Raw genomic sequence first — 23,437 nt, 5'->3', positions numbered from 1 at the left:
TACAGTAATCCCTCGATTATCTGACAAAATAGAGACAAAGGCATGTCTGGAAAGTGGATCTGCCTGGATAATGGACTTCTCCCTTGGCCTTCCTTCATATATAACCTAATATTGAAAGCCATTGTAAATGGCCACTACAGTACATTGTACAACACTTGTTCGTTTTGTCTGACACTACTCTATCTGGTCATACTGACCTATGAACCACGGCCATGCAATTACCATGGTCAAACAGACCCATCAACTATAAACATGCAATCACCACTGCAGCGCCATAACCTTAATAAAAAAAAAAGGGGGGGGGGATGGCTACACCTGAAAAATCCAGTGGGCACACAAAACATAACGATAAAGTGAAATAAAATCATGGTAAAATACGATAAAACCAAGGTACAGAAAAGTAAGCTAGAATAAAATCAACGTCAACTCTCACAATTCCTCACAGGGAGTCGTGCTGAATAATCTGTTAGCTCCTTGACTCTGACTGTTGCACTGCAGTTGTGAAGCTGTTGCACTGCACAGTACATCCCATGTAGTCTAATGGCATACCTCAATAGGGTAGGGATGAACCTCAAAAGCCACTTCACGTGCCACCATAACTGTCTGAGAGGAGGTGTTCACTACATGGTTGCCATGTGGGAACTGGGAACGACTGAGGGGGGGGTCTCTAGTGGACACTGGGTGAACTACCAAGCCAGAGAGCGTGGCGCCACTGGGCTATTCCCGCCTGGGTGGGCAAAAATGTTCGGAAGGCCATAATTGCCACCCAGACGTAAGCATTCTGTCCGGATAAGATGGAAAAATGTATGTATAATGGTTTAATATGGCCAGATCACAGTGTCCAGGTAATGGATCGTTCGGATAATGGACGTCCGAACAAACGAGGGATTACTGTATTCAGTTCAAAGTTCAACCCCTTAAAAAAACAAAAAAACAAAAAAAAAAATCACCAAGGAAAAGACAAGGAATAAAAAAGAAAGAAAGAAAAAAAGTGATAAAACTGAATTTCATTTTGAGAAGACAGTCCTTTAACTGTCGTTAAACAGTCCAGTGCTAACTCCACAGTTTCAAGTCAACAACCAAGTGAAAATGTTCTGCTGGTAAATCATCAGGTGATGCTGCCTTCCTCTGTCTGTATTTCCTACTTCCTATGATCTCCAGTCTTCCAAATGCAGTGTGTCCGGGCATATCGAAATGAATGGATCTTGAATTTGGCTATGTTTTATATATATATATATATATATATATATATATATATATACAGTAAAATCTCAAATTTCGACAGTTTAGAATTCGATGATTCAAATTTAGATGCATTTTGGAGTGGTCTGCCTACCTCACTTTTCAATGCAAAATCGCGAACTTCGATGCCGTCACGGGCTTCATAAGAAGAAACAGTCAAAGATCATGCCTTCTTCAGGCCAATTACTAGGGTGTTGCAACAATTAATTAGCGATAGACAATATGGTTTTCGCCACAAAAGATCCACCGCTGACATACTCAATCTCTTAACTCATACCATTCATCAATCAATTGATCTTTTTGGAGAAACTCATGCAGTAGCTCTTGATACCTCTAAACCTTTCAACAGAGTATGGCACCGTTCCCTGCTGTCCAAACTCCCTTGGTATGGACTAACGTCTTTTGTTCCTTTGATTTCTTATCTTAGTGAAAGGAAAATAAGAGTAAACGTAGATGATGTACTGTATATTCCAATTTCCACTCAATTAACGCCGGCATGCCGCAGGGATCAGTTCTGGCACTAACCCTAATTCTGCTTCATATTAATGATCTCTTATCTGTCACCCACAATCCCATTCAGTCATATGCAGATGACTCAACACTACATAGTTCATTCACACTCAGACATCCATTTACTATCTCTATCTATCTATATACCTAGGCTGCTTCCCCCAAGGAAAGGGAGGTAGCCGAGACAGGATGACTCACTCACCATTTACTCATCCATTCAAACACATTCATTCGCATCTTAGCCCCAAAGGGGAGAACGGACAGATCCTCACCGCATCACACCGCACAAGGGTCAACTGCGCAATGCAATCAGTGACATCCGCAGCAGGGCTCGACAGCAGAACTGGTTTACCCCTGCCACATTATAACAGACCCATCCCCTTACCCGCACCTGACCTGACTAGCTGATCAGACCAAATGCGGGAGAATATCCCCTCAGGGCTGCGTCATCACTTATTCATTCACAATTTCTCTCCATTTATTTCTGTCACGCACAGCCACTCTTCCTTGCTCAACAGACATCCCTCTCACATCCAGCGCTCTCTTCACACTGTCCATCCATCCTATTCGTGGTCTCCCTCTCAGCCTTACACCTCTCACATCAGATCTAGTTATCTTTTTCACCAATCGTTCATTATCCATTCTCTCCATATGCCCAAACCATTGCAACACCCTCTGCTCAACTCTACCAGCCATCTCCCGAACAACTCCAGTTCTCCTTCGCACTTCATCATTTCGCACTCGATCCATACGCGTCACTCCACACATACTCCTCAGACATCTCATCTCCATTACATTCAAACTTTTCCTCTCTGCTACACCCACATTCCATGTTTCAGCCCCATATAATGCAGTCGGAACCACAACACCCTCATACAGCCTTCTCTTTACATCCATTCTAAGCGAACGACATTTAAACACTTTTTTCATTCCTCCCAGCACCTTTCCTACTTCATTTATTCTAAATTTCACTTCTGCATCTATTCTTCCATCCACAGCAACATGTGACCCTAGATATTTAAAACAATCTACCTCCTCAAGCAACTCACCATTCAAAACTATATTCATCCCCCTACCATCTATCAACCTCGTACACTTCATCACTTTACTCTTATTCTCATTTACTTTCAATTTCCTCCTTTCACACACCCTTCCAAACTCCTCTACCAACTGTCTCAATCTCTCCTCTGAATCAGTCACCAGTGCAGTATCATCTGCAAACAGCAGCTGCTTCAGATTCCACTCTCCTCCATCAACATTTACCAGACTCAGACCACCTAAAACTCGTGCATTCACCTCCCTTACAACACCATCCATGTAAATATTAAACAACCAAGGCGACATCACACATCCCTGTCGCAGCCCCACTCTCACGGGAAACCAATCACTCACAGCATTTCCCACTCTTACACACGCTCTACTATTTACATAAAAACTTTTCACCCCTTTTAGTAACCTACCATCAAGTCCATACAATCTTAAAACAGTCCACAAAGCCTCCCTATCAATTCTATCATACGCTTTCTCTAAATCCATAAATGTCCAAAACATATCCTTGCCTTTCGCTAAATACTTTTCACACACTTGTCTCACAGCAAACACCTGATCAACGCATCCCCTCCCTCTCCTAAAGCCACACTGCTCATCACTAATCACTCCCTCTGTACCCTCTCTAACTCTCATAATTAACACTCTACCATACACTTTACCTACAACATTCAACAGACTTATACCCCTAAAGCTAGTACATTCATACTCATCACCCTTGCCTTTATACAACATCCATTTACAAAGTCTAATATCTCCACCTCTCAACTCAGTACAGCCATCTCCATAAATCAAGATCTATCTATAATCAGTGAATGGGGACAAAACAACTTTGTCTCTTTTAATGCTAGTAAAACTAAATATATACAGTTTACTGATAGACAGATATTGCCAGATTCGTACATTACCTTCAGTGCTACTAATATTCCCATCTCCAAAAGTATTGAAATTCTTGGCGTCTTACTTAACAGTGCCCTCAGCTGGACCTCTCATGTCACATCACTTGCTAAAACCGCCTCAAAGAAACTTGGATTATTGTACAGAGTCCGTAACTTCTTCGCCGATGAGCAGTTAGCTATAATTTATAAGAGTCATGTGTGCTCTCAGCTTGAATATTGCTCACCTTTGTGGAATGGTTGTGGAAAGGTTGCATTAAGACAACTAGACAAAATTCAGAACAAAGCTGTCGCTGGCAGAATCATTAACAACCCTGCCATTACATATAAACTACCTCCCCTGCAAGTAAGAAGGAATGTTGCCTCCCTTGCATTGTTTTACAGATATTTTTTTGGCAAATGCTCAGACGAAGTTGCGTCCAAGGTGCCACCTCTCCATGCCTTCCCTCGTGCTACACGGGCATCTGGTAGAGCTCGTGACTGGAATGTCACTCAGCCATACTGCAGAACTTCTGCCTATCAGAATTCTTTCATTCCCCGAACTGCATCTCTCCGGAACTCGCTTCCCCAGAGTTGTTTCCCTCCAAATTTCTACCCATCACAACTGCTCAAGTCTAACTGTTACAGATATTTTATGAACAGAGGACACCAGTAATCTGGTGTATGGATTTTTTTTTTTTTTTTACACATTTGTTTTTCCTTCCTCCGTTCTGTTATTTATAAAAAATATATATATATATATATATATATATATATATATATATATAATATATATATATATATATATATATATATATATATATAAAACCATCCAAGAGAGTGAGGAGGAAGATATTGACATGCAGATGTCCAGATACTCAAGGACGATTTTCATTTTGAGGAATTTGGGTTGGATACCTCCACGGAGGAGGCTACTTCAACTAAGTGGTCCACCCCTGTCACACACCACCAGCACCAGCCAGCCAAATGATAATATTCCATAACCTAAGGTTAGTACTGTACTGTACAGCGTGCTGTATCTACTGTAATAAAAACTGTGACAGGATACTGACAAAGTGTAACAAATTTTGCTGTATTCTACACTACAGTAGTGTATGGCAATACAGTGCAGAACTACAGTTACTTAACCACATTTATAGTTCATAAAGTTTACAGGGAGTGTGGGCAAAGAATCATGATTTTACGTAGTGAAGTTGGGAGGCCCTGGACCCAAACTGATTTTTCCCATAAGAAGTTCAGTTTAAATTTCGATGTTTTGAATTTAGATGCGGTTTTTGGTACATATGTCCTTCGAAATTTGAGATTTTACTGTATATATATATATATATATACACAGTAATCCCTTTACTATCCACCGTAATAGAGCCAAAGGTATGTCTGGAAAGTGGTCCCGTCCGGATAGTGGGCCCCAGCCTCCTGGACTTGTACTTATGGACCCTAACCTACCCTGACTCAGAAAAATACCTATAGAACTCCCTACTGGACATGCATAGCACCTATTTAAGACCCAAATCACACCAATAAGGGACATAAAAGACTGAAATAAATGCAAAGGAACCAGAGAATGACATACTGGGTACTTACAAGTCCCTGGCTCCCAGACTGGTACTCATGGACCCTAATCTAGCCTAACTCAGAAAAACACCTCCCTACTGCACATGCATAGCACCTAAGACCCTATTCACACCAATAACGGGCCATAAATGAGATTTTAGAGGTAACTATGGAAAATACAGTACAATATGAAACATTCTGGGTACCTACAACAAGTCACTGGCCATCTAGATGAATAACCTGCCTCCTCTCAGACTCTGACAGTAAAAAGGAGTACCTGCAGCACACTGTACATGAAGTCTTGCACTGAACTTAAGTCATTTGCACTCATAATTCCATTATCTTAACACTGCGCACTCTAGACTTACTTGCGCTCCATTGTACCTTAATGAAATCAGTGTTGCACTCTGCACTTAAGACTTTGCACTCATAATTCCATTTTCTTAACTCTAAGCCCTTGGCCACCTTGTCTGGGATACATGGCGTCTGGCAATGAATGAATGAAAAATGAAAATCAGTGTTGCACTCTGCACTTAAGTCTCTGCACTCAAAAATAGAATTTCTTAACACTGCGCAGTGTTTCTTTCACTGCACAACACTGGAAATTCCCGTGTGGTCTAGTGGCAAGTTCTTGCTGTTTATTCACCGTCAGAGTCTGAAAGTAGCTGATGCAGGTGGCCTAGGGGTGTGCCGCTGGGATGTGGTGATGGACTACCCACTGCAGATGACTCTGAAGAGAGACGCAAACTCACTTCCAGTGACGACTCCACTGTGCCTGATGTGCTGGGCTGTGGCTCGGAGGATGAGGGCCTGTCTTGGGGAGGCAATGGTGTGGAGCCAGGGCAGGGCACAGCAGGGGTCACGCGTCTGAAAAAGCTGTCAATGGTTGATTGACGCAAGGAACGATGATTTTGGTGATTAATGATGCGCTGCCTGAAAACGTGCACTTCTTCCACAAGTCCAATGGGCCCCATCTCCCTGTCGCAGTCCAGGTATTCCAGATAATCAAGAACAAACTCGACGTGCTCCCGGAGTGCGCTCAGCTTGGGGATGGCAAGAGCAGTGTCACGCTGAGAGGAGTCCGCATCATCGTCGTCATCCTCGTCGGAATCTTCAAGCTGGGTACTGACACCTGCAACTGAAGATGCGATCTTGACATCAGACATGGTCTGATACCCAGGATCACCCCCGTCGTCATCCAACCACTCACACACTTCGTCCTTAGCAACATCGTTGCCATGCACACGTAGACGTGCATGGAAGTCATCCACGTCAAAACATGGGAAATCATGCTCCACATCCATTTTCTAGAGTCTTGACAGGGACTTCCTTCCATGCACTGGCTCAGTTATAGATTGTAGACTTGATGTTGTAGCAGCGAAGGTTATCCAAAGTCCGCTGGCCTTAAGTGTCCCGACCTCCCTGCGTCCATCCTCATCCTCGAGAATGACCATCACCTCGTCCAGGAACTTCTGTCAGTATAAGCGCTTCATTGCCATGATCACTCCTTGGTCCATTGCTTGGATGAGAGCAGTCGTATTAGGTGGCAGAAACATGCACCTAATGCAGCAATTCTCAGCCACCAAGTCCTTGTCGCACAGGTGGGCAGGTGCATTATCCAAGAGAAGGAGGGCCTTTACCTGGTCGCGCGGGATTCCCAATGTGTTCGTCTGGTAATTGATGACCTCCTTGACGAAATGGCGGTGGAACCAGTCTTTGAAGATCTGGGCAGTGAACCAAGCCTTCAAAGAATGGTATCAAACGACAGGAAGGACATCCATCACCCCACAAAGACACCGAGCTGCTTTGCACAGCCAACAGTAATGGGCTTAAGCCGGTGCATGCCGTTAGCACTGGCACAACACAAAGCAGATATCCGTTGCTTGGAGCGCATGCGGCCAGGTACACACTTCTCCGTCTCCTCAGCTAGAGTGTTCATTGGCAAAGAGCGATAGAATAAACCAGTTTCATCAGTACTGTAGACTTGACCAAGTGTGAGGCCCTCCCTGTCAATCAAGCCCTTCACCTTGTGCCGAAACTCCTCTATTCCATCCTCGTTGGCGTCCAAAGCTTTGCCATGAGACTTACGGTTGGTAAGGCCATGTCGTAACTTGAACGCAATGAGCCAACCCTTGGATGCCTTGAAGTCTGGGACATCGTGAAACCTTGTGAACTTCTCAGCAGAAGCCTTCAGCTCTATGACACGCACCAGCATACCAGCAGCACGTTGCTGTCGATACCAAATCAACGTGGAGCAGTTGACTTCAGCATACCAGGGAGTAAACATCATCTTCCTCTCCACGTTGGGCTTGTTCTTCGACGAGAAGTCAGCCGTGTACTGCATGAGTTTGTCATGGGATCTCTTGATATCAAACAATGTAGATCGGGCCAGGTTGAATTCATGGAGGATGCGTGAGGTTGACCATCCTGCGTCCACCTTGTCAAATATCTCCTTCTTCTTCTCCAGTGTCAAAACCACTCTCTTCCCTTTCTCAGGAGGTGGGGCCATCATCACACACACTAACAAGAGGCAGGAGAGCAGCAGGAGAGCAGCAGGAGAGCCTGCAGCAAGTAGGGCACCACCACAAGAGCGAGCACGTGGGCAGCCATGATGACAAGCGTGCACTCATAACAAAAGACAGGCGGTAAGTGGGGAGGATGCAGGGGCTCTCTATCAGACAGCAGCAGAACTACGCACCAAAACACAGTTGGTCCACACCGCGCGTGCCGAGTTCAAATTATGGGGGAAAAAAAGTAAGATTTTTTTTATTTTTTTGCGATTCTTGGGCAATTATGAGAATACAGTATTAAATCTTGCGACCAAAATGTCCGGTAAGTAGGGTGTCCGGAAAGTGGGCATCCAGATAGTATGGGGATTAAAGTAAATATATATATATACTGTATATATATATACTGCGTATATATATATATATAGAGAGAGAGAGAGAGAGAGAGAGAGAGAGAGTAAAATCTCAAATTTTGACAGTTTAGAATTTGATGAATCAAATTACGATGCATTTTGGAGTGGTCTGCCTACCTTACTTTTCGATGCAAATTCGCGAATTTCAATGCTCTCAGGGCCAGACTACAACAAAAACATGCAAAGATAATTTGCTTGATGCAAACCAAAATGCTAGAAGTGAAGGAAAATTATAAGAAAAAGTATGAACCTAACCTAATATCGTATGTAACATGTGCTCTCTGGGCCAGACTCCAACCAAAACAAGCAAAGATAATATTTTTTATGCGAACCAAAATGCTAGAAGTGAAGGAAAATTATGAGAAAAAGTATGAGCCTAACCATATGTGGACATGCATTTCACTGCAAATTAGTTGTATGTATTCTCTTTGTATTTTCGTCGCAACTTACCTGATTCAAAATGGCAAGCAAGAGTGGTTCTTTGGGTAGCAGTGGTGATGTACGAGAGCAGCCTGGCACATCTAAATCTTTGCAGCCAAAGGAGAAATGGCAGTCCAGGAAAGGGCAGAGATACACCAGGTATACACTTGCTGACAGTATGGCAACACAATGTAGAGCTACAGTTACTTTAACCACAATTATAGTTCATAAAGTTTACAGGGGGTGCGGGCAAAAAGTCATGATTTTAGACAGTTAGGTTTGGAGGCCCCGGACCCAAACTAGATTTTCCCATAAGAAGTTCAGTTTAAATTTCGATGTTTTGAATTTAGATGTGGTTTTTGGGTACATATGTCCATCGAAATTTGAGATTTTACTATATGGCGATACCACGTTGAGTACACCGCTTCCCGTTCGATCAGCGAAGTTAAGCAACGTTGGGTCTGGTTAGTACTTGGATGGGTGACCGCCTGGGAACACCAGATGCTGTTGGCATCCCTACGTTAAGTGGGGTTGGTGGAGAATTAGTGCCCCTCCCTGTAAAACAATTAACTCTAAGCCCTTGGCCACCCCGTCTGGGATACATGGCGTCTGGCAATGAATGAATGAATATATATATATATATATATATATATATATACAGTAACCTCTCAAATAACACGAGGGTTAGGTTCCTGGAGAGGTCGCGTTAGTTAAAAACACGTTTTTTTAACATAATTTTTCCTTTTTTTTTTTTTTTTTTTTTTTTTTTACGTGTCTGACTCTGGGCAAAGGCTCAGGGCCTATTTCTTGGGGGCAGTGGCCTATCCCAAAGCCCAGTAGTCCTCCTACACCTCCACATGTCACCACTTCGGCACTAACACCCACCGTCCATACTGAATACATGCTAGGGCTGTCTCATACAGGACAGATGTACTGTACTGGTATTAGCGGGGGTACTTTTATGACATGTCGGCGGGTCATCTGATAGATCAGGAAAGTCTGCTTTTATGAAATTCAAATCCTTAAACTGTTCCCTGCCCCAGCCGGGATTCGATCCTGGGTCCATTAGGACTGCAAGCCGCCTCTCTACCGATTCAGCCACCGCCTCCCCCATAAGAAACAATGGTAATATTGGGGGTTACGTTCCTGGACTCTGGGAAAGTCTACCCATTTGGGGAGTTATGCTACTCTAAACTTAGAAGCAACAATATTAATTTGAAGAAAAATCCATGTAAAAAACAAAAACAGTATATCTGGGGAGAAATAAACAACATTTGAGCCCTAGTTGGGCCAAAGCGTTTACTTCTCCCCAAATACATACTGTTTTCATTTTTTACATGGATTTTCTTTCAATTCTGCTTCATTCACAGCATTGTGAAAGTTTCTCAACATTATTAATGCATTAGTAGGTCATAAAAACACTACAGTAAAAGCAACATTTTCATTACAGTAAGTAGGTCACAAACAATAACAAAACAGTCTCACTTCATCTATGCATCACTCGTCGTCTCCTGCTGTCCCTCCTTACCCCGCTACCCCACCTCCTGCCACTCCCCACCCTAAATTTGTTGTCCCTCCTCGCTCTGCTGTCCTTCCTCTTCCTGTTCCTCTGACTCCCATGCTACTGGTGATGAAGATAACTCCCTTAAGTTTTCTGTCTTCTTCATAAAGAACTGCTATATCTTGGTCTGAGTGGTGTTCTTCTTTCTGTTCTGCAGCATCAAGTTCTAACAATTTAGATCTACCATCATTTTCCTGGCCAAAATTTGTCCGAAAATGAGCCAAATTGCTCAGAATGGGACCAAACTTCATTTTCGAATATTATAGTTTGAATAAAACCAGTTTAAGCAACAGACAAATAAAAAATTATATTTATCCATAAACTGCCACACACGGTCTATCAGCCTGGGACTGTCCAATGTGCGCGCGGCTAATCTGAAACCATCACGTACGTGTAAAGTCGCGTTAAATCAAGAAACCCTAATTAGTTAAACATATCTCCTTAAATATTTCCTTGCTGGGGGTAGGGGGGTTTCAAGAATACTCCCCCAGTATCCCTGCTTGTCATACAAGGTGACTAAAAGGGTTGGTGGTGGGCTAGTGCCCCACCCCATAAAAAGAACTAACTAAAAAAGCGAATAAAACGCCTCGGACCCGGATGGACCATACGTTGACGACTAAGAAACGGACAAAGGACATTCTGAGGATGGGAACATGGAATGTGAGAGGAGTGAATGATGAAGTGAAAGAGAGAGAGATTGTCCAGGTGCTTGAGGATGCAAAAGTGGATATATGTGGATTGACTGAAACTAAATGGAAAGGTGAAAGGATGAGAGAATGGGAATATGGTGTAGGTATATGTGCGGGAGTCAGTGAGAATGAGAGGGCAAGAGAGGGAGTATGTCTGATGATAAGCAAGAAGTGGAAGGAGAATATAAGAGAGTATGGAACAGTGGGTGCAAGGATTGTATGGGTGAGGATGAAAGTAGGTATACAAGCATGGGCGATTGTATGTGTGTATGCTCCAACAGAGGATCGAGTGGCAAGAGTGAAAGTTGAGTTTTGGGCGAGAGTAGAAGCATGTATGGACAAGTTTGAGAGGAGGGAGAGAGTGCTGTTGATTGGAGACATGAATGGCAAAGTTGGGAATGTACGAGTGGATGGAGTGGTTGGTCAGTGGGGTGTGCCAGCTGAAGTAGATGGGAATGGTAGTGCTTTGGTGGACATCTGTGCTGGTAAGGGGTTGGCAATAGCCAACACCTACTTTTGTCATAAGATGATCCACCGGTATACATGGAGAGTAATGAGGAGGATGGATGGTGAACTTCTTGAACGAAAGGCAATGATAGACTACGTGTGTGTGGATGAGCGAATGAGAAGACAAGTGTTGGATGCAAGAGTGTGGAGAGGGAGGGGGAATGGAGTCTCGGACCATCACTTGGTGATGGCCAAGGTAGAGCTGCAAAGAAAGTGGTTGAGGAGACGAAGGGGAAGACAAGAGGAAGCAGCTCCTGTGGGAAGAGTGGAGAAACTGCAAGATAGTGAGAAAATGACAGAGTATAAGAGCATAGTGGAAGAAAGATTGGGAAGGTATGAGCTAGAGCAGATGGAAGGGGTGGAAGACGTATGTAAGATATTCACGGAAGAGATAAGCGCAGCGTGTGAGGCGGTTTGTGGAGTGAGGAGGAGATGCAAGGGTGTGCAAGGGACAGCATGGTGGAATGATGAGGTGAAACGAGCTGTGGAACAAAAGAAGAAGGCATATGGTGAATGGTTGGCGAGTAGAGGTAGGGGAGAAGATGAGAGAGAGAAGAGAGAGGTATATGTGAGCAGGAGAAGGGAGGTTAAGAGACTGGTGAAGGAGAGTAAGAAGAAAGTGGATGAAGAGTTTGGGAGGAATCTGAGTGTGAAATGGAGGGAGAGTAAGAAATTGTTTTGGAAGGAGGTAAAGAAAGTAAGGCAGTGTGAAAGGGGAAATAGTAGGGGAGTGAAAGATAGGAATAATAGATTGTTGGTGGAGAAGACAGAGAAATTGAGGAGATGGAAGGAGCACTTTGAGGATTTGTTGAATGTAGAGAGTGAGAGCAGTGTGAGTATAAGTGGTTGGGGAATGGCTGGGAGAAGAAGAGATGAGAGGAGGGAGGAAGAGATCAGTAGGTCGGAAGTAGTGGAAGCGATGAAGAAGATTAAGCTGGGAAAGGCCCCAGGAATTGATGGAGTGTGTGGTGAAATGCTTAGGTATGGGGGTGAGATTGTTGTTGAGTGGATATGGAAGTTGTGTAGATTGGCTTGGGAAGAGGGAAGGGTTCCAGAGGACTGGAAATCAGGTATAATTGTTCCTCTGTACAAAGGAAAAGGGGAGAGAGAAGTATGTGGTAACCATAGGGGTATTTGTCTTCTTAGTGTGACTGGTAAAATATATGGTAGAATACTCATTGATAGGGTTAGGCATATGACAGAGGAGCTAGTTGGAGAAGAACAAGGGGGATTTAGGAAGGGAAAAGGGTGTGTAGATCAGATATTTGTTCTAAGATGTTTAGTGGAGAAGTATCTAGAGAAGGGAAGGAAAGTGTATGCTGCCTTCATGGACTTGGAGAAAGCTTATGACAGAATAGGTAGGCAAGGTATGTGGAAGGTATTAAGAATATATGGAGTGGAGGGGAAATTGTTGAGTGTTGTGAAGAGTATGTACGAGGGAGCTAGGGCTACGGTGCGAGTGGATGGTGAGCTGAGTGAGTTCTTTGATCTCAATGTGGGACTGAAACAGGGGTGTGTGATGTCTCCATGGCTGTTTAATATATATATGGATGGGGTTGTAAAGGAGGTGCAAGGTAGGGCAGTGGATGTGGGGGTGGCCCTAATGAATGAGGGTGAGATTTGGAAGCTTCCAGTGTTGCTGTTTGCTGATGATACAGTATTGTTGAGTGAAGATGAATGGGAGTTGCAAGGTTTGGTGAATGAATTTGGGACAGTGTGTAGGAGGAGGAAGCTGAAAGTTAATGTAAACAAAAGTAAAGTTATGGTGTTTGAGAGGAATGAAGTCCCAGAGTGTGCAGTGAGGTTGGATGGTGAGGATATGGAGGATGTGAGTGCATTCAAGTACTTGGGTAGTGTGATGAGTAAGGATGGAACTTTGGGGGATGAAGTACGTGAAAGGGTACAGCAGGGAAGAAAGGTTGTTGGTACACTGAAAGCAGTGATGAGAAATAGGGAGGTGAGTATGGAAGTTAAGAAGTCACTGCATGATGGTATTGTGATCCCTACCCTGACGTATGGAAGCGAGGCATGGACCTTGCAAGAGGGGAACAAGTCAAGAGTGAGAGCAGTGGAAATGAGTTACTTGAGAGGAGCATGTGGAGTGACGTGGAGGGGCAGGTTGACGAATGAAGAAGTGAAGGAACGTTGTGGGGTAGATGTGGATGTGGTTGAAAAGATTAGGAGAAATACACTGAGGTGGTTTGGACATGTGGAGAGAATGGAGAATGAAAGACTGACTAAGAGGGTGTATGTAGGTGAGGTGGAGGGAGGGAGAGGGAGGGGTAGACCAAGGATGAGGTGGAGGGATGGAGTTCAGAGGTATATGAGGGAGGGGGGGGTGAGTTGGGGGGAGGGTAGTCGAATGGTGGGTGACAGAGTGACTTGGAGGCGTTTTGTCTGCGGCCACCCTTTGCGGGATTAGGGCGTCGGGCTATAGATAGACAGATTTTTTTTAATTCGTGTTAGTTGAGAGATTACTGTATGTATATAAATATATATATATATATATATATATATACAGTAATCACTCCAATATCCGACGTAATAGAGCCATAGGCAAGTCCGGATATTGGTTCTGTCCGGATATTGGGCCCCAGCTTATGGACTTGTACTTATGGACCTTAACTCAGAGAAACACCAATACAACTCCCTCTGGACATGCATAGCACCTATTTAAGACCCAAATCACACCAAAAAGGCACATAAATGACTGAAATACATGCAAAAGAAACATAAAATGAGGGTTTAGAAGTATGTTCATACATTAATAATCATTCTGGTACTTATGGACCCTAACCTAGCTTAACTCAGAAAAACACCTTACTACTGCACATGCATAGCTCCTAACACCTTATTCACACCAATAAAGGACATTAAAGAGTGAAATGAGGTAAGTATAGTATGGAAAAAAGTACAGTATGAAACATTCTGCCTACTTACAGCAAGTCCATGGCCACCTCGATGAATAACCGCCTTCTCTGGGACTCTGACAGTAAGAAAGATTTCCTGAAGCACTTGCAGTACACTGTTCCTGAAGTCTTGCACTGAACTTAGTCAATCACCCACAGAAGTCCGTTCTCTTCACAGCGTGCACTCGTCTAAATAATGCTCCATTGTAACTTACTAAGTGTTGCACTTTAACTTTTCCCATTCTTATAATTTTCCAAAGCCAAAACAAACAAGTCTATTTACATTAAATTTTTTTTCTATTGAGTCTTTTCTCTCACAACTGTAAATCCTTAACACAACACACTGTTTTTTTCACTGCACAACACTCTAAATTCCCGTGTGGTCTAGTGGAGAAGTTCTTGCTGTTTATTCACTGTCAGAGTCCGAGAGTATCACTGGCAGGCAACCTAGGGGTGCATCGCTGGGTCGTGGTGATGGTGTACCTACTGCAGACGACTCTGAAGACAGCCACAAACTCACGTCGAATGGTGACTCCACCGTGGCTGATGTGCTGGGCTGTGGCTCGGAGCATGAGGGCCTGTCTTGGGGAGGCAATGGAGTGGAGCCAGGGCTGGGCACAGCGGGGGTCACGGGCCTGAAAAAACTGTCAATGGTTGACTGACGCAATGATCAACGATTCTGACGATTGATGATGCGCTGCCTGAAAGCACGCACTTCCTCCACAAGTCCCAAGGGCCCCATCTCCCTGTCGCAGTCTGGGTGTTCCAGGTAGTCTAGGACGAACTCTAGATGTTCCCGGAGTGCGCTTAGCTTGGGGATGGCTGGAGTAGTGTCCTGCTGAGAGGAGTCCGCATCATCGTCACCTTCATCATCGGAATCTTCAAGTTCGGTACTGACATCTGCAACCGAAGACGCGATCTCGATATCAGACAACGTCTGATACCCAGGATCACCCTCGTCATCATCCAACCACTCACGAACATTGTCCACATCTACATCGTCGCCATGCGTACGTAGCCATGCATGGAAGTCATCCACGTCAAATCCTAGAAAATCGTACTCCACATCTGTTCCGAGAAGCAGATGAGACCAACCATTTTCCAGGGTCTTCACAAGGACTTCCTTCAATGCACTAGCCCAGTTGTACAGCGCAGACTTGATGTTGTAGCGGCGAAGGTTTTCCAAAGTCCGCTTGCCTCGTGTGTCCCGTCCCTCCCTGCGCTCGTCCTCTTCCTCGAGAACAACCATCACCTCGTCCAGGAACTTCCGACGGTATAGGCGCTTTGTTGCCACGATCACTCCTTGGTCCATTGGTTGGATGAGAGCAGTCGTATTAGGTGGCAGAAACATGCACCTAATACGGCCATTTTCAGCAACCAAGTCCTTGTCGCATGGGTGGGCAGGTGCATTGCCAAGAAGGAGGGCCTTTACCTGGTCGCACGGGATTCCCAGTGTCTTCGTCTGGTAATGGATGACCTCCTTGACAAAGTGGCGGTGGAACCAGTCTTTGAAGATCACAGCTGTGAACCATGCCTTCAAATAATGGTACCAGACGACAGGAAGGACATCCATCACCCCACGAAGGCACTGAGGCTGCTTTGCGTGGCCAACAACTACGGGCTTAAGCCGGTGCATGCCGTTAGCATTGGCACAACACAAAGCAGATATCCGTTGCTTGGAGAGCTTGCGGCCAGGTACATGCTTCTCTGTCTCCTCGGCTAGAGTGTTTGTTGGCAGCGAGCGATAGAATAGGCCAGTTTCGTCTGCGTTGTAGACTTGACCGAGAGTGAGGCCCTCCCTGTCAATCAAGCCCTTCACCTTGTGCCGAAACTCGTCAACTCCATCCTCGTTAGCATCCAATGCTTCGCCATGTGCTTTACGGTTGGTAAGGCCATGCCGTAACTTGAACGCAAAGAGCCAACCCTCAGATGCCTTGAAGTCTAGGGCGTCGTGAAACCTGGCGAACTTCTCAGCAGCAGCCTTCAGCTCCGTTCCACGTACCATCACACCAGCAGCACGTTGTTGTCGATACCAAATCAACGTGGATCGGTCGATTTCTGCAAACTTGGGGTTAAACATAACCTTCCTTTCCATGTTGCATTTGCTTCTCGACGAGAAGTCAGCCGTGTACTGCATGAGTTTGTCTCGGGATCTCTTGATATCGAACAAAGTAGACCGGGCCAGGTTAAACTCACGGAGAATGCTGGAAGAAGACCACCCCGCATCTACTTTCTCCAATATCTCCTGCTTCTTCTCCAGTGTCAACACCACTCTCTTCCTTTTCTCAGGTGGCGGGGCCATCATCACACACACTAAGAGGAGGCCCGAGAGCAGCAGGAGGCCCTGCAGCAGGTACAACACCACCACAAAAGCGTATCACGTGGGCAGCCATAACGATGAGCGTGCACTTGCGGCGAGAGACAGGCGGAAAGTGGGGAGGATGCAGCGGCGCTCTATCGGATGTCGGAGGAATGACGCGCCACAACAATGCTCTCCCGCACCGTGCTTGGCAAGTTCAAATTACGGGCGGGAAAAAATAATTATTTTTTTTTATTTTGGGGGGTTTTCGGACCATTTTGGGAATATTGGATCCCAGGACGATTATGTCCGGGTAGTAGGGATGTTCGGATATTGGGCGTCCGGATATCAGAGTGATTACTGTATATAAATATATACTGTATATATATATATATGTATATATACAGTATAACAAAAACAATAAACTGTATATATATCCTTGGGGGTAGGGTTTTTTTTTCAAGAATACTCCCCCAGTATCCCTGCTTGTCGTAAAAGGCAACTAAAAAGGTTGGCGGAGGGTTAGTGCCCCTCCCCGGAAAACAACTAACTAAAAAGACAAACAATAAGCCTCGGACAAGGACTGACCAAAAGATGACGACCAAGGACCGGACAAAGGACATGGTAATCGGAAAACATGGAATGTAAGGGGAGCGAATGATGAGGTGAAAGAGAGAGAGATTGTCCAGGTGCTTGAGGGTGCGAAAGTGGATGTATGCGGAGTAACTGAAACTAAATGGAGAAGTGAGAGTGTGAGAGAATGGGAGTATGGATGGGGTATATGTGCAGGAGTAGGTGAAAATGAGAGGGCAAAAGAAGGAGTATGTATAGTTGTGAGTAAAAGATGGAAGAAGAGCATAAAAGAGTATGGATCAGTTGGGTCAAGGATTGTGTGGGTAAGATTGAAAGTTTGAATACAAATGTGGGCAATTGTGTGTGAGCATGCGCCAACGCATGATCGTGCAAGCAGAGTGAGAGAAGAGTTCTGGACAAATGTGGAAGTGTGCATGGAAAAGTTTGGAAGGAATAGAGAGTGTTTTTGATCAGTGATATGAATGGTAAAGTGGGGAATGTGAAGGTGGATGGAATAGTTGGGGAGTGGTGTGTGCCTGCTGAGACAGATGAGAATGGCAGTGAGTTAGTGGACATTTGTGCTGGGAGGGGGTTGGTGATAGCCAATACCCTCTTCAGGCACAAAATGATCCCCAGGTATACATGGCGGGTGATGAGAAGGGTGGGTGGTGAACTGAATGAGAGGAAGGCAATGATTGATTATGTGTGTGTGGATGAAAGGATGCAAAAATGTGTAATGGATGCAAGGGTTTAGAGGCTGGGGGAGTGGACTTTTTGACCACTACTTGGTGGTGGCCAGAATCAAGATCCAATTAAGATGGAGAAACAGAAGAAGGGAAGGACGGGAAGAAGGATTATTTGTAAGGAGAGTGGAGAGGTTACAAGAAGATGAGTAAAAGGCAGAGTATAAGAGAGAAGTGGAGGAACGATTGGGCAAATATGAATTGGAGCAGATGGGGGATGTGGAAGGTGTGAGCAGGATATTCACAGAAGAAATATGTGCAGCATGTGATGTGGTGTGTGGGATGAAGAGAAGACGGAGGGGTGTGCAAGGAACAGCATGATGGAATGAAGAGGTGAGACAGGCTGTGGCACAAAAGAAGAAAGCATACAATGAATGGATGAGAAATATGGGCGTGGAAGAAGTTGAGAGGAGGAAGATAGAGTTATATGTAAAAAGAAAGAGAGAGGTGAAAAGATTAGTAAGAAAGAGTAAGAAGAGAGTGGATGAGGAATTTCGAAGGAACTTGAGTGTAAAGTGGAGGGACTTCAAGAAAATGTTCTGGAAAGAGGTGAAAAGAGTAAGACAGGGTGGAAGTGGAGTTAATAGGGGAGTGAAAGATAAAAATGGTAGATTACTAGTGGAGAAGGGAGAAAAGGTGAGCAGATGGAGATAATACTTTAAGGAATTGTTGAACATACAGGATGGAAGTAATGCGAGTATAAGTGGCTGGGGAATGGCTGGGAGAAGGAGGGAGGTGAGAAGACAGGAAGAAATCAGTAGGATAGAAGTTGTGGAAGCAATGAAGAAAGCTAACTTGGGGAAAGCCCCAGGAATTGATGGAGTGTGTGGTGAAATGCTGAAGCATGGGGGAGATATAGTAGTAGAATGGATGTCAAAAATGTGCAGATTGGCCTGGGAGGAAGGTAGAGTCCCGGAGGATTGGAAGTCAGGTATAATTATTCCCTTGTACAAAGGAAAAGGGGAAAAAGAAGTGTGTGGTAATCATAGGGTCATCTGTCTTCTTAGTATAATGGGAAAAGTGTATGGTAGGGTACTTATTGACAGAGTTAGAGAAAGAACAGAGGAATTAGTTGGAGAAGAACAGGGAGGCTTTAGGAAGGGAAGACGTTGTGTAGATCAGATATTCATTCTTAGATCTTTAGTGGAAAAGTTTCTAGAGAAGGGAAAGAAATTGTATGCAGCTTTCATGGATTTGGAGAAAGCATATGACAGGGTCGATAGACAAGGATTGTGGAAAGTATTTAGAATATATGGAGTAGATGGGAAGTTGTTGAATGCTGTGAAGAGTATGTATGATGGTGCTAAGGCTGCAGTGCGTGTGGACGGTGAGCTGAGTGAATTTTTCTCTTTGAAGGTTGGGTTGAAACAGGGATGTGTCATGTCTCCATGGTTGTTCAGTCTGTTCATGGATGGGGTAATAAAAGAGGTACAAGGTAGGGTAGTGGATGTTGGAGTGGCCCTGGTGAGAGAGAGTAGTGTTTGGAAACTCCCTGTACTGTTGTTTGCAGATGATACTGTGTTGTTGAGTGAAAACGAAGGAGAGCTGCAAGGCTTGGTGGATAAGTTTGGGAGTGTGTGTAAGAAACGGACTCTAAAGGTGAATGTAGGGAAGAGTAAAGTGATGGTCTTTGAGAGAGGTGAAGTCAGTGAATGTACAGCGAGGTTGGATGGTGAGGAATTGGAAAATGTGAGTACGTTTAAGTACTTGGGTAGTGTGATGAGTAAGGATGGAGGTTTGGAGGGTGAAGTGCTTGAAAGGGTACAGCAGGAAAGAAAGGTTGCTGGTTCCTTGAAAGCAGTGATAAGAAGCAGGGAAGTGATCATGAAAGTGAAAAATTTACTACAGTCGTTCTATTTTACGAAGGCAGTTTGGGTGGGGCGATCTGGGACCTCACACTGTTAGCTCAGTTGCCACATCGCCGCCGATACACGTGTAATTATTTGTGCTCACCTCTCTCTCTCTCTCTCTCTCACTCTCCTATTTTAAGCTAGTAACTACTTGTAAATGAATTTTAAACATTCACTATAGCTGTAATTCAATAAAAAAGCTATAGTATAGTATATATCTCATAAAACTTGTCAGCGTTGCTTTTGCGACGTTGTCAGGTGGTGACACGAGGGATACCCCTGCGTGAGCGGGTCATACTCGGTCAGTCTCCCGCCATGAAAGCTATAAAAGAAAAAACACACCTATATACTTTTACCTCAGGGGTGGTGTGGAAAAAAAAGTCAAAAACAAGAGAAAAAACAAAGAAAATACAATTAGTAGTAGTTAATATAAATGAGAGAGAGAGAGAGAGAGAGAGAGAGCACGTGTGTGGCGACAATGTGGCAACAGAGCTAACAGAGTCAGGTCTCAGAGCGCCCCATACAAACTGCCTTCATAAAATAGAACGACTATACACGACAGTATTGTGATACCAACTCTAACGTGTGGAAGTGAAGCTTGGACGTTGCTGGAAGGACACAAGTCAAGAGTGAGAGCAGTGGAAATGAGTTATTTAAGAGGAGCCTGTGCAGTCACATGGAGAGACAGGCTGACAAATGAGGATATAAAGGAGCGTTGTGGTGCGGATGTGCATGTGATAGGAAGCGTTAGGAGGAATACATTGAGGTGGTTTGGCCATGTGGGGAGGATGGAGGGTGAAAGACTGACAAAAAGAGTGTATGTGAGTGAGGTGGAGGGGGGAAGAAGGAGGGGGAGGCCGAGGATGAGATGGAGGGGTGGGGTAGAGAGGTATATGAGAGAGGGGGGTGTGAGTTGGGAACGGGGCAGTGAAATGGCGGGGGACAGGGCGATGTGGAGGCGATTTATTTGTGGCCACCCCGAACGGGATTGAGGCATCTGGCAATAGATATAAATATATTGCACGGGCCGAACAGGATGGTACTCCCGAGGGGAATGGGAATGCTGGTGATAGGGAGAGCTGGAGCTCCTGTTTCACTAGCTATCTAACCATCCCCCTTTGCTGGCCTTTTCAGTATGACAGTAACATGAAGAGTAGACCAGCATACTCTCCCAAACATTTCCTCTATCTTATGCACTATACCACATGCACTTTACATTTCACACAACGTATCCCACTATGTCACAGGGGTTGGCGCCAGCAAGGGCATGCGGCCAGAAAACTCTGCCCCCACTACCTAGTGGCGGACTTCTGGGGGGAGGCGTGACGAGGGTTCCACTGGCAAAGACCATGGGTCCAAGGTGAGATAGGGCTCGAGCCTGTGCTAGAGGGTACAGGGCACTGCGGTTCCCAGGCTGCCGCTTCCGCCCAATAGAGAGCGGTCCGAACCTGGGAGTAGCGCTCCAGGAGGCTGCCCTATCAGTGGGTGTATAATGGAGGGATAGTTCCAGTGCCAAGGCGCGCTTGGAGGGCGTCAGTGCAGCTGTCCTGGCAGGGTGCCCCGAGGCCACTACTACAGCCACTGGTAAGCTGGTGGGTTAGGGGTCCCAGATCCACTGCCCGGACCTGGGACTGTGCAGTGAGTGGGGCCTGTGGTATGTCTATCCCCCTTTATTAGTACTGAATATGACAAAACAAAAGAATAAGTTTCAAAACAAGCCTGAGGACAGTAAATCGCCCAGGGGGATGAGGGTGGGTTCATGGAATGTGGGAAGTTTGAGGGGAAGAGCGGAGGAAGTCATTGAGGCATTCAGTAGGAGGTGGATGGATGTGGCGTGTTTGTAGGAAGTCCGGTACAGGGGTGGATCAGCTAGAAAGATTGTTGGGAAGGACTGTTGCTATAAGTTGTTTTGGCAGGGGGGGACAGACGGATATGGCGGTGCTGGTGTGATGGCTGAGGAGAAATAGGAGAAATATGTTATGAATGTTATGAGAGTATGCGATAGGATATTGGTAGTGAAAATTCTGTTCAGTAGAAAGATAGCTGTGATTATATCAGCATATGCTCCACAGGCAGGATTGGATGAAGCAGAGAAAGAAAGATTTTGGGATGATTTAATACATGTAGTGGGTGGTATGCAGGATGATGAGATAGTGGTTTTGGGAGGGGACTTAAGTGGTCATGTAGGTGAAGCAGCACAAGGTTATGAAGGAGTGCATGGGGATGTGCATATGGTATAAGGAATGCAGAAGGGGAAAGGATACTCGAGTTTGGGGAGGCAATGGACATGATTGTGTGCAACATATTTTTTTGGAAAAGAGACATTAGGTTAATTACATACGAGTCTGGGGGAAATAGCAGTCAGATAGATTATTTTCTGGTTAGGAGGGCCGAAAGGAGGTTAGTGAGGGATGTTAAAGTTATAGGAAGTGAGGAGTGTGTGCAGCAGCCCAAACTATTGATTTCTGATGTGGTGCTTAAAGAACGAATGATGAAAAAGAGGACTTATGTACCTAGGAGGAAAATATGGAAACTGAAAAACCAAGTAGTAAGGGATGCCTTCTATAACAAGTTGAGGAGAGTGGTGGCTGAACAGGGAGCTGTAGACAGAGCCGTTAATGAACAGTACAGAGCCCTCAAGAACAATCTCTTGAGAGTTACTGATGTAACATGCAGTTGGACAAAAGGACCACCAAGACATAAAGTAACTTGGTGGTGGGATGAGGGTGTAGAAGCTGCAGTTAAGGAGAAAAGAAGGCTTTTCCGGGAATGGAAGAAGGGTGGTAGCAAAGAGGAATATTTGGCTGCCAAGTGTAGGGCTAGAAGAGAGGTATACAGGGTGAAGTCTGACTCACAGAAACTTTTACTTGATAACCTAAATCATGGGGAAAGGAAAAATATGATATTTAAGGTGGCAGGTCAGGTGAAGAGGGATAATCAGGATATTATAGGTGTGCAGTGTGTGAAGAATGACGAAGGAAGGGTAGTGGTGAACAGCAGGGATATTAAAGATGCATGGAGAAAGCATTATAACCGGTTGTTGAATGAGGAGTTTGACTGAGACAGGGAAGGTTTGGAGCCAGCAGATCCAGTGTCTGGCCCTTGGCCTTTGATTGATGTTGCTACTGTGAGTAAGGCAATAGGCAGGATGAAGGTGGGGAAGGCAGCAGGTGTGTCTGGGTTGACTGCCGAAATGTTGAAGGCCTCAGGCGATATAGGGGTGAGGTTAGTCACTGACCTGATAAAGAGGATTATTTATGAGTGTGTTGTCCCAGATGATTGGCTGAAGACTATAATTGTAAATGTGTATAAGGGGAAGGGTGATGCCCTGGAAAGAGGAAATTATAGAGGTATAAAGCTTTTAGATCAGATAATGAAGCGAGTTTTCGAAGGTATGATTAGAGAAAGAGTGAATATTGATGAGATGCAGTTTGGGTTTATGCCAGGTAGGGGGACCACTGATGCCATATTCATTGTTCGACAGCTTCAGGAAAAATATATTGGTAGGAGAAGGGATCTTTATTTTTGTTTTTGTTGGTTTGGAAAAGGCCTTTGACAGAGTCCCTTGAGAGGTGGTGAAGTGGGAAATGAGAAAGCTTGGCTTGGAGGAGTGGCTGGTTAGGGTGGTTATGGCTATGTATGTGGGTGCTCACACCCAGGTAAGAGTGAATGGAGATTTGAGTGATGAATTTTCCGTGAATGTTGGTGTCATTCAGG

General features: G+C 44.8%; 1 protein-coding gene and 1 non-coding gene across 2 annotated transcripts in view; one reads left to right on the top strand and one right to left on the bottom strand.

The window, feature by feature from the left end:
• Positions 1-23,437, bottom strand: part of LOC145408169 (uncharacterized) — a 213,681-nt gene that overhangs the window by 138,853 nt on the left and 51,391 nt on the right. The gene's annotated exons all lie outside the window — the stretch shown is intronic.
• On the top strand, positions 8,984-9,101 carry LOC145408323 (5S ribosomal RNA). The gene has a single exon (XR_013898913.1). It is a non-coding gene; the product is annotated as a 5S ribosomal RNA (ribosomal RNA).

The sequence above is a fragment of the Coenobita brevimanus genome, chromosome 76 (genome assembly GCF_032717465.1).
Source record: "Coenobita brevimanus isolate Jiangsu-jjx chromosome 76, ASM3271746v2, whole genome shotgun sequence".
In the NCBI taxonomy this organism is placed as follows: Eukaryota; Metazoa; Arthropoda; class Malacostraca; order Decapoda; family Coenobitidae; genus Coenobita; species Coenobita brevimanus.
Note: the sequence above shows the minus strand (reverse complement) of the source record. Positions and strands in the feature narration are given on the sequence as shown.